The following is an 11,246-nucleotide window of genomic DNA, read 5'->3' as shown; positions in this document are numbered from 1 at the left end:
GCAAGGCTCAAAGTCGATCGGCGGTAGTGGAAATAAGGACAGAGGGAGCTTCTGGACCAGGGGCAGAGCCTCCAGACTTGACGCAGGTCGGAGATGATGATGCAGCCCCTCCCAGGAAGGCTGTCGAGCTGTCAAAGGTCTTCTGGACAGTGCTAAGTATTGTGCTGAGACTCTGGGAGAAGAGACAGATTTGATTCAGTCCCTGCCCTCCAAGTGCAAAAGACTAAATTCCAGGTGCTGTTGCTGCTGTGGTCTCAGTGTAGAGGGCTCCCCTTTGGTCAGGCCTGGATGGTCCATGGTGGTCTCCCAGTCAGCTCCCATTTTACAGATGGAAACACTGAGGCTGAGAGACAGATTGGTTACTCGATGTCCATTTAGACCAGACCTCTCTCTCTGGAGGTCAAATCTTCCAGACAACAGACTGCCTCTGACTGTTCTGAGATTCAGGAAGAGACCGGAAGGCTGAGCGGATTGCCCACAGACACCCATCAAGAGAGCAGGAGTGGGAAGACTTGGCGCCAGACCTCCTGTCTCCTCGGGCAGGTTGACCGTGATGGTACCCGTGCTCCAGGATCCCAGCCCAGCACCACACTGGAAGACCAGGCCAGAGGGAGTGAGGCTGCCAGGCGGGATGGAGTGATGGGACAGGAAGACCCCCTTCTGGGGATCTAGGGAGCCAGGCTCAGCCACCATTTGTCTCTGACTGTCCCGTGGGGCTTTAGTTCCCCCGTCAGTCACTCTGTCCTCCTCCTTTTTGGAGGAATGTTCTCTGATGGGAGCCCCCGTTTTGCTTAGTGAGTAGTGACCACTTGGTGAAATGGATTCACGGCAAGGAGGCAGGCAATCCCTGAGGGAGATGAAAATCACGGCCTTCTTCCTTCCCAGGAGGGGTCGGCTCATGCCCCAGATTTCGTGGATACTGCCAGCTCCGCTCTTAGAGGAAGCAATAACGCAGAAGATGCCCTGGGCTGCCATTTTCCCCCAGATGACTATAACCTTCCCTTCTAATCCACGCTGGCGGCCATCATCTTGTTCCCTAAATTCAAGTTGACCTGGGCATCCTCTATGTTCCGTGGCAACCCTATGTGTGTGCTAAGTCACTGTAGTCGTGTCAGACTCTCTCTGACCCTGTGGACCCTAGCCCACCAGGCTCCACTGTCCATGGGATTCTCCAGGCAAGAATACTGCAGAGGGCTGCCATGGACTCCACCGGGGGAATCTTCCTGACCCAGGGATTGAATTCGGGTCTCTTAAGTGTCCTGCATTGGCAGGGGGGCTCTTTACCACTAGTGCCACCTGGGAGGCCCTGGCGGCTGGGAAGCCGGGGGGCTGGGGTAAGACAGGGGCTGGCAGCCTTCAGAAAGCTTTCTCTCAAGCCCCCTTCACGTGGAGGGGTGTCCCCCACACAGGCCAGTGGGAGGCAGGAGACCCCCGACTCCCCAGCGCTTCTGCGGAGAAAGTTTGGCCTCTTACTCTCAGCCCTGCACCCTGCACTCAAGTTGAGCCTTCAGGGAAGTCAGTCCCGGGAGCGGCAAAGACTCTACAGAGGCCCGGCCCACTCGTGGGTGGGCGGAGGCGGGTTGGAAGGACAAATGGGCAGGGCAGTGAGGGGCAAGACAGCAGCCAACTGGTCCAGAGTCAGACCAAATTCCAGCCAAGTGTTACTCAAGTGATCGGCGGAGGAGGGGGAGCCCCACCCAGGGAGACCTCTATCAGGCTGATTTGATAGCTGGTACTTGCCAGAAGCCCATAGTCCGCCGCCTCCCCGCGGCTGTGGGGCCTCCAAGGCCAGAGCTTCTCTGGGCTCCATGTGGCCCTGGGAGTGGGTGTGGGTGGGCCGGGAGGGGGCTGGCAGGGCGTTGTGGATCGTTACCTATATACCTGCACTTCACAAAGCACTTTATCTGTCTGCTTGGTGTTGGTTGATGGTGGCAGGAGTGGATGGATGTGTGCCTGTTGGGGGCTGGGTACCCCTTGGGCCCCCCACGTCACAGGGGAGACCTTAGGGCTCAGAGACAGATACTCACGTGTCCATAGGGCGCTGGGCCCAGAAGAGGTCTTTTCTGAGATACTCTGGCCGGGGCCTCGGTGCCCAGGAATTGGGCCACGCTGCTAGAAGCAAAGCCCCCAGGGCACCCCTGCCTGGTCATCTGGGGTTAATGACCCAAGCTGGAACTTGCCTCTTTAGAACTGGATGTGACCTCAAATGGTCTTAGCCAACACTCCCCATGCAGCCCAGACAAATGCCACCTGCAAGGGGGCTGTTTCTGAAGGTTTCTGCCACCTGAAATCCCTGACTCAGAGATCAGTCTGCACCCCTTCACCCCAGCTCCTGCACTGTCCCCAGCACTGGATAGGTGCTTGGGTGGCTGCCCCAGGTTAGGCTCAAGTGCTCTCCCAACCCCGGGGGATGGTGCTCACGGTGCAGGGGGGCCCTAGCCTCGGTTGGGGGATGGATGTGTTTGATCCTGCCTGTGTGCATAGGTGTGTGCATGTGTGCAAATGTGTGTGTGCATGTGTGTGTGAGAGAGTGAGAGAGACGGTGGAGAGTGACTGGAAATGAGAGACCGTGGGTCTCTCCCTAACCTCAGACGCCCTGAATCTGAACTCCACATCCGGATCCCCAACAGACCCACTCTCTGCAGTACCCCCTGCCACAAGCCCCCTGTAGCTTCCCACCAGCCCATCTGTCATCCAGTTCTGCCACCATGAGCAGGAGAGTGGCATCCTCTGTCCTCACCCCTTACCCTTCCCTGTCCGCACCTCCCCCACCCTGCCCACCGCAATGCCTCTCCTTGGCAATCTTGCCCCCAAGAGCTGTTGACGCCCCCTCTTACCAGCTGTGCCCAGTGTTCCCTGCCTGCAGCCCCCCAGTTCCTCCCTCCCCACCTGGGACTCTGATCAGTTCCTCCCGGCCAGCCCCGAGAACCCAGTTTCCCCAGCAGCTCACAGTATTTGTCCAGCCACCTCCTGGATGGAGGGATAGGGTGTTGAGCTGGACATGTTGGGTCCTGCCCAGTCTCTGCAGCCTGCTCAGCTTCCCTGGCCACTGCCTGGGGCGTCTGCCACCCACGGGCGCTGGCCAGGACCTCTGGACCCAGATGTTGGCCACTGCACTGCAGCCTCGACAGAGCCTCAGACCTGGACGATGCCTGCAACCCCACGGCACTCAGCCCAGAGGCTGCTCCGTCCAGGTCAGTTCCCACCTGGTTGTCCCAGGTGCGCCCTCACCTCCTCATCTGGGGGATGCGTCTACCCGAGATTCAGAATCCAGAAGGGTGGTGTTTGTCTTTGCAGCGCTTAGGGTTGCGTTGGTCTGGATTGAAGGTGCTAAAAACGCCAGACTTTTGCTGATGAAAGTCTGTTTTGTCTGATTGATTTGCCAGTGAGGTTGAGAGTGGATGAATCCAATGAGCTCTGTGCTTTTGACAGATACATATCTACATATTACATATTTTATATATATATATATATATCACATAAATATTATGTGATACCCAGGAAGTCACATCATTGCAACTCTAAGCTTGATGTGAAAGCTTTGTTGCCAATTTAAAAGTGGGCTGGGGGAAGGGGGGATTAGGTAGCTTTTCAAAATTCCTTCCTGGGGAATGCCCCCACTCTAGGGCATCCACTGTTCCTCACTGGCAAGTTTCTCAGTTTGGTAGTGGTTCTCTGAGCTTTGTACAAGATGGGTATTCTGTTAATGCAGGTGGGCAGGGGTGTTAGCTGGCACTCCAGGTCCCATCTTGAGCCTCAGAGATTTCTAGGCCAGTCTGTGGGGCCTGGATTCCTCCTGCACCCACCTCTAGTATTGGGGGTCCATCTCATGCATGTCTGTCCCCACGGGTGCCCTTGTCCTGGCTCCCCTCACCCAGCACTGCTTCACTGTACGCCGCAAGTCCTGGGTCCTGGCCCATCCTTCCCCGTGGGCCGGTCACCTCAGGCTCTCATCACCTCCACCTGGCCTCATCCTGAGCACAGCATCTCATCTCACTGTGGACCTGGCCATCACCCATCCATCATCTGCCTCACTCCATCATCCTCGCTTCGGGGCTCCCTCTGGCCCCCAGGGCCTTGTACATGGTAGGCTTTCATTCATTCGTTTGCACATTCGGTGAAGGTCTACTGTGTGCCAGGCCCTGTGCCAGGCAGCAAGTAAATGGACATGGACCGTGGGAGTGCACGCCTCGGGCAGACGCAGGAGAGCCGGTGGATGGCAGAGAGCCTGGACCAGGGCGGCTTGGGTGTGCAGGGCGGCTTGGGTGTGTGGATCTGACTGTGTGGGTGCGCGGAGGCTCAGCCCAGGTCCTGTTGAGTGGGTTCTGCAAGGAGAGCCCACCTGTGCCCACTTTCTTCCCCACTGGTAGCTGGCATCTCAGAATGGCACCAGGACCCCAGACCCTCCCAGCCTGCTCATGGGGGTCATTGCTCCCAGGGCCCTGGCACAGGTCTGGTCCCTCTGGCAGCCTTAGCTCCTTGTACTGTGTGCCCCATTCCCTGGGTCAGCCTCTCCATTGTCCCCTTTGTTGGGGATGACCCATTCCTGCCCAGATCCTTTGATGTTGGTTCACATCTCTCCCTTTTCAGATGGTAAAACTGATGCTCAAATGGTTTCCCGAGTGTCATAAAGGACTCAGAGGGAGGGTTAAGGACTGAATTTTGTGCTCTTTCCACCAAAGTTGAAAGGAATTAATGAATGAATGACATGAGAGAAGGGAAGTGGGTGGGGAGGACAGACTTCTCAGCCTTGGAGTGGTTTCAAGGCGGAGATGGACCACCTCAGAAGAGGGAGAGTCACAGAGCTACCCAGTCTGTGAAGGAGGGTTACACTTCCTTGTTGAATAGTGGAAAAGGAAGTGAATTTCTCATAGAGAAAAATTTATTCCATTGTAAAATTCTGAGCAATCTCTTTGTAGTTTAGACCATTACACCATATTTGTTTTGAATCATGGTGGCAAGGATGGTTTGATCTATTGACTTGAATGTCTTTGCTTGGTCAAGTGGTGATGGTCAAATATCCAACTAGGAAGTTTCCAGGTTTTGGAGAGTTAGAAACAGGAACCCTTTAGTGTCCATGAAGACCTTGTAGACTTTCTGGTAATGGGGGGCCAGTTTGTGGGGTGCAGTGGTGAAAGTCTTCAAGGCCTTCTCTAAGGATTGGAGTGGACTCAGCTTTAGGGGACCTTGAGGGTCATCACATGGTTTAGGTTTGGGATTCTCCCTTTAGTGAGGGACTTCTTTAACTTTCAGGATTGTTACATTACCTATTAGAGTTTGAAACTGAATCAGAATTAGTGTGGGATGTGCAGTCTTGATTGAGAGTCTATAGGGATGAGGAGGCACAAGGAAGGGACTCCCCATGAGGATGTCCATCATCTCCCTGGGTGGGGCTGCTCTTCATGGGATGATTGAGGCTGAAAAGCATTCTGAGGTTCATACCACAGCTATACACCTCCCCACTGAGAGTAAAGACCTTTTTCTCTACTTAGGGGTCACACAGAGCCCCTCCTCCACAAAGCTGTCACACAGATCACATATATGTCACATAGAGTCCCTCCTCCACTCAGGTGTCACATAGAACCCGTGCTCCACTCAGGTGTCATATAGAGTCCCTCCTCCACTCAGGTGTCACACAAGCCCCTCCTCCACTCAGGTGTCACACAGATCACATAGATGTCACATAGAGCCCCTCACCCACTTAGGTATCATGTAGAACCCAGCCTCCACTCAGATGTCACATAGAACCTGTCTTCCACTTAGGTGTCATATATAACCCCTCCTCCACATAAGTGTCACACAAGCCCCTCCTCCACTCAGGTGTCACACAAGCCCCTCCTCCACTCAGGTGTCACACAAGCCCCTCCTCCACTCAGGTGTCACATAGAGTCCCTCCTCCACTGAGGTGTCACATAGAACCCGTGCTCCACTCAGGTGTCACATATAACCTGTCCTCCACTCAGGTGTCATATAGAGTCCCTCCTCCACTCAGGTGTCACACAAGCCCCTCCTCCACTCAGGTGTCACACAGATCACATAGATGTCACATAGAGCCCCTCACCCACTTAGGTATCATGTAGAACCCAGCCTCCACTCAGGTGTCACATAGAACCTGTCTTCCACTTAGGTGTCATATATAACCCCTCCTCCACATAAGTGTCACACAAGCCCCTCCTCCACTCAGGTGTCACACAAGCCCCTCCTCCACTCAGGTGTCACATAGAGTCCCTCCTCCACTGAGGTGTCACATAGAACCCGTGCTCCACTCAGGTATTACATAGAACCTGTCCTCCACTCAGGTGTCATATAGAGTCCCTCCTCTACTCAGGTGTCACACAGATCACATAGATGTCACATAGAGTCCCTCACCCACTTAGGTATCATGTAGAACCCAGCCTCCAATCAGGTGTCACGTAGAACCTGTCCTCCACTTAGGTGTCATATATAACCCCTCCTCCACATAAGTGTCACACAAGCCCCTCCTCCACTCAGGTGTCACACAAGCCCCTCCTCCACTCAGGTGTCACACAAGCCCCTCCTCCACTCAGGTGTCACATAGAACCCGTGCTCCACTCAGGTGTCACACAAGCCCCTCCTCCACTCAGGTGTCACACAGATCACATAGATGTCACATAGAGTCCCTCACCCACTTAGGTATCATGTAGAACCCAGCCTCCACTCAGGTGTCACGTAGAACCTGTCTTCCACTTAGGTGTCATATATAACCCCTCCTCCACATAAGTGTCACACAAGCCCCTCCTCCACTCAGGTGTCACATAGAACCCTCCTCCACTCAGGTGTCACACAAGCCCCTCCTCCACTCAGGTGTCACATAGAACCCTCCTCCACTCAGGTGTCACATAGAACCCTCCTCCACTCAGGTGTCACACAAGCCCCTCCTCCACTCAGGTGAACCATAGAACCTTCCTCCACTCAGGTATCACTAAGAACCCCTCCTCTGATTAGAGTCACAGAGACTGTGCTCCACTTGGATGTCATATAGAGCCCCTCCTCCACGCAGGTATCCCCTTCTTCCTTCAGGTGTCACATTTAGACCCTCCTCCACTCAAGTGTCATACCGATCCTCTCTTCCTTTCACACAGAGACCCTCCTCCACGCAGGTGTCACAGGGGCCCCTTCTCATCTTGTGTCCCATAGCTCCCCTCTCCACTCAGGAGTCACACAGAGTCCCTCCTGAACTCAGGAGTCACCCTGAGCCTCTTCTCTGCTCATGTGTCCTGTGGAGTCCTCCTTCTCTCGTGTGTTACCCTGAGTCCTGCTCACATGTTGCAGTTGAGTCCATTCTTCTCTTAGTTATAATGCAGAGCCCCTCCCTGACCTATCGGTCACTTTCTGTCCCTGTTCCACCCGCATGTTTCACGGAGCCTTCTCACTGTGGTCTCCCACTGGCCCTCTCCCATCTTGAGCCACACGGGCCCCAGGCCCCGTTCCTGTTTCACACAGAGCTCCTCCGCCCCTGTGTGTGGTCGTGAGCCCACTCCCCAGCCATATGTCACTGGGGACTGTCTACTCATGTGTCACACCTTCCCTCCCCCCGTGTACGCGTCACACTGAGCTCCGCCCGCACTTGGCTGTCCTCCATGCACTTTCCGGCGTCACCTGGAGGTACTCTTTACCCTCGTGTCAGGCCAAGCCCTCCCCGCTTCTCTGTCACACTAACCTCTCTCCTGTATCTATGCATCACTGGAATCCCTCCCCACCAGGGTCACACATGCACTTTTGTGTCACGCCAAGCCCCTCGTCCGCACGTTGTCACGCCAGTCCCTTCCTGGCTCGTGAGTCACACGGAGCCCCTCTTTACCCGTATGTCACCCAAGACCCCCTGCTCATGGGTCACACTGAGCCTCTCCTCCACCCTGGTCACACTAGCACCCCCCAGTTATGTGTCGTGTGGATTCCCTCCTGCCGCTCATGTCGCTCAGAGCTCCTTCCCCACGTCTGTACCACGTTAAGTATCTGAATGTGTTTGGGTCACACTGCGCCTGTTTCACGTGTCACCCTGAGCCCCATGACCCATCCATGGGTCCACCGAGCCCCTCCCCTTCTTCCTGGTCGCGTGGTGCTCTTCCTCCACACATGGCCGTCTGCACCTCCCCACTCACTGTCACACTGAGTCTCTCCTTCACGACTGAGCCACAGTCACCCTCTCTTACTTGTGCGTGACACCGGGTCCCTTACTCAGGTGTCACGTGGAGCTTTCCTCCCACCTGTGACTCACCTGGTCTCATCTGCACTTGTGTGTCAGGAGCGGTCTCTTCCACCACGTGTCACACAGAGCGTCCCGACCCGTGTGTCACGGCAGGCCCTCCCCCAGCCATACATTAGATGCAAGCCCTGCAGCATACATGGGTCCGACTAAACCGCTCCCTCGGCATGTGTCCCGAGGAGCCTCTCGCCCTGTCCTGTGTCCCACTGAGCTCCTCCCCCTTTCACGTTACTCACTAACACCTTGCCCTGTCCTGTGTCCATGAGCACCACTGAGTTGCTCACATGTTCTTAAGTCCCACTAGATCCTCTCCCTTCCGTGTGTTCCCTGGGGCTCTTACCTGTGTCCTACTGAACTCTTCCCCTGTTCCTGGATAAAACCGAGCCCCTTACTTTTCCATGTGTCCACTGAGCCCTCCCCCTTTAATGTGTCCCTCTGAGCCTTCCCCTTTTCATGTATCCCACTGAGCCCTCCCCCTTTCATGTATCCTGCTGAGCCCCTCCCCCTTTCATGTGTCCCTCTTAGCTCCACTTTCATGTATCCTGCTGCACCCCTCCCCCCTTTCATGTATCCCGCTGAGCCCCTCCTCCTTTCATGTGTCCTGTTGAGCCCCTCCCCTTTTCATGTATCCCTCTGAGCCCTCCCCCTTTCATGTGTCCCTCTGAGCCCCTCCCCCTTTCAGGTGTCCCTCTGACCCCCGCCCCCTTAATGTGTCCACTGAGCTCCTCCCTTTAACATGTATCCCTCTGAGCCCCTCCTCCTTTCATGTGTCCTGTTGCACCCCTCCCCCTTTCATGTGTCTCTCTGAGACCCTCGCCCTTTCATGTATCCCACTGAGACCCTCCCCCTTTCATGTATGCCTCTGAGCCCCTCCCCTGTCATGTATCCCTCTGAGCCCCTCCCCTTTCCTGTGTTCCTCTGAGCCCCTCCCCTTTCATGTATCCCTCTGAGCCCCTCCCCTTTCCTGTGTCCCGCTGAGCCCCTCCCCTTTACTGTGTTCCTCTGAGCCCCTCCCCCTTTCATGTATCCCTCTGAGCCCCTCCCCTTTCATGTATCCCTCTGAGCCCCTCCCCTTTCATGTATCCCTCTGAGCCCCTCCCCTGTCATGTATCCCTCTGAGCCCCTCCCCTTTACTGTGTTCCTCTGAGCCCCTCCCCCTTTCATGTATCCCTCTGAGCCCCTCCCCTTTCATGTATCCCACTGAGCCCCTCCCCATTCATGTGTCTCACTGAGCCCCTCCTGTATCCCTCTGAGCCCCTCCCCTTTCCTGTGTCCCTCTGAGCCCCTCCCCTTTACTGTGTTCCTCTGAGCCCCTCCCCTTTCATGTATCCCTCTGAGCCCCTCCCCTTTCATGTATCCTGCTGAGCCCTCCCCCTTTCATGTGTCCCTCTGAGCCCCTCCCCCTTTCAGGTGTCCCTCTGACCCCCGCCCCCTTAATGTGTCCACTGAGCTCCTCCCTTTAACATGTATCCCTCTGAGCCCCTCCTCCTTTCATGTGTCCTGTTGCACCCCTCCCCCTTTCATGTGTCTCTCTGAGACCCTCCCCCTTTCATGTATCCCACTGAGACCCTCCCCCTTTCATGTATGCCTCTGAGCCCCTCCCCTGTCATGTATCCCTCTGAGCCCCTCCCCTTTGATGTATCCCTCTGAGCCCCTCCCCTTTCCTGTGTTCCTCTGAGCCCCTCCCCCTTTCATGTATCCCTCTGAGCCCCTCCCCTTTCATGTATCCCACTGAGCCCCTCCCCATTCATGTATCTCACTGAGCCCCTCCTGTATCCCTCTGAGCCCCTCCCCTTTCATGTATTCCTCTGAGCCCCTCCCCTGTCATGTATCCCTCTGAGCCCCTCCCCTTTACTGTGTTCCTCTGAGCCCCTCCCCCTTTCATGTATCCCTCTGAGCCCCTCCCCCTTTCATGTATCCCACTGAGCCCCTCCCCATTCATGTGTCTCACTGAGCCCCTCCTGTATCCCTCTGAGCCCCTCCCCTTTCATGTATCCCTCTGAGCCCCTCCCCTGTCATGTATCCCTCTGAGCCCCTCCCCTTTACTGTGTTCCTCTGAGCCCCTCCCCTTTCATGTATCCCTCTGAGCCCCTCCCCTTTCATGTATCCCGCTGAGCCCCTCCCCATTCATGTGTCTCACTGAGCCCCTCCCCTTTCATGTATCCCTCTGAGCCCCTCCCCTTTCATGTATCCCTCTGAGCCCCTCCCCTTTCATGTATCCCTCTGAGCCCCTCCCCTTTCATGTATCCCTCTGAGCCCCTCCCCTTTCATGTATCCCGCTGAGCCCCTCCCCTTTCATGTATCCCTCTGATTCCCTCCCCTTTCATGTATCCCTCTGATTCCCTCCCCTTTCCTTTGTCCCCCTGAGCCCCTCCCCTTTCCTGTGTCCCTCTGAGCCCCTCCCCATTCATGTGTCTCACTGAGCCCCTCCCCTTTCATGTATCCCTCTGAGCCCCTCCCCTTTCATGTATCCCGCTGAGCCCCTCCCCTTTCATGTATCCCTCTGAACCCCTCCCCCTTTCATGTGTCCCCTGAGTCCCTCCCCCTTTCAAGTATCCCTCTGAGCCCCTCCCCTTTCATGTATCCTGCTGAGCCCCTCCCCTTTCCCGTGTCCCGCTGAGCTCCTCCCTTTTACTGTGTTCCTCTGATCCACTTCCCTTTAATGTATCCCGTTGAGCCCCTCCCCCTTTCAAGTATCCCTCTGAGCCCCTCCCCTTTCATGTGTCCCTCTGATTCCCTCCCCTTTCCTTTGTCCCGCTGAGCCCCTCCCCTTTCCTGTGTCCCTCTTAGTGCCTCCTCATTCATGTGTCTCACTGAGCCCCTCCCCTTTCATGTAACCCTTTGAGCCCCTCCCCCTTTCAAGTATCCCTCTGAGCCCCTCGCCTTTCATGTATCCCTCTGATTCCCTCCCCTCTCCTTTGTCCCACTGAGCCCCTCCCCTTTCCTGTGTCCCTCTTAGCCCCTCCCCCTTTCAAGTATCCCTCTGATTCCCTCCCCTTTCCTGTGTCCCTCTTAGCCC

Source organism: Bos grunniens, chromosome 21 (assembly GCF_055505025.1).
Source record: "Bos grunniens cultivar Pamir isolate PY7600 chromosome 21, Bosgru_T2T1.0, whole genome shotgun sequence".
NCBI classification, from domain to species: domain Eukaryota; kingdom Metazoa; phylum Chordata; class Mammalia; order Artiodactyla; family Bovidae; genus Bos; species Bos grunniens.
This window is presented reverse-complemented; position numbering follows the sequence as displayed.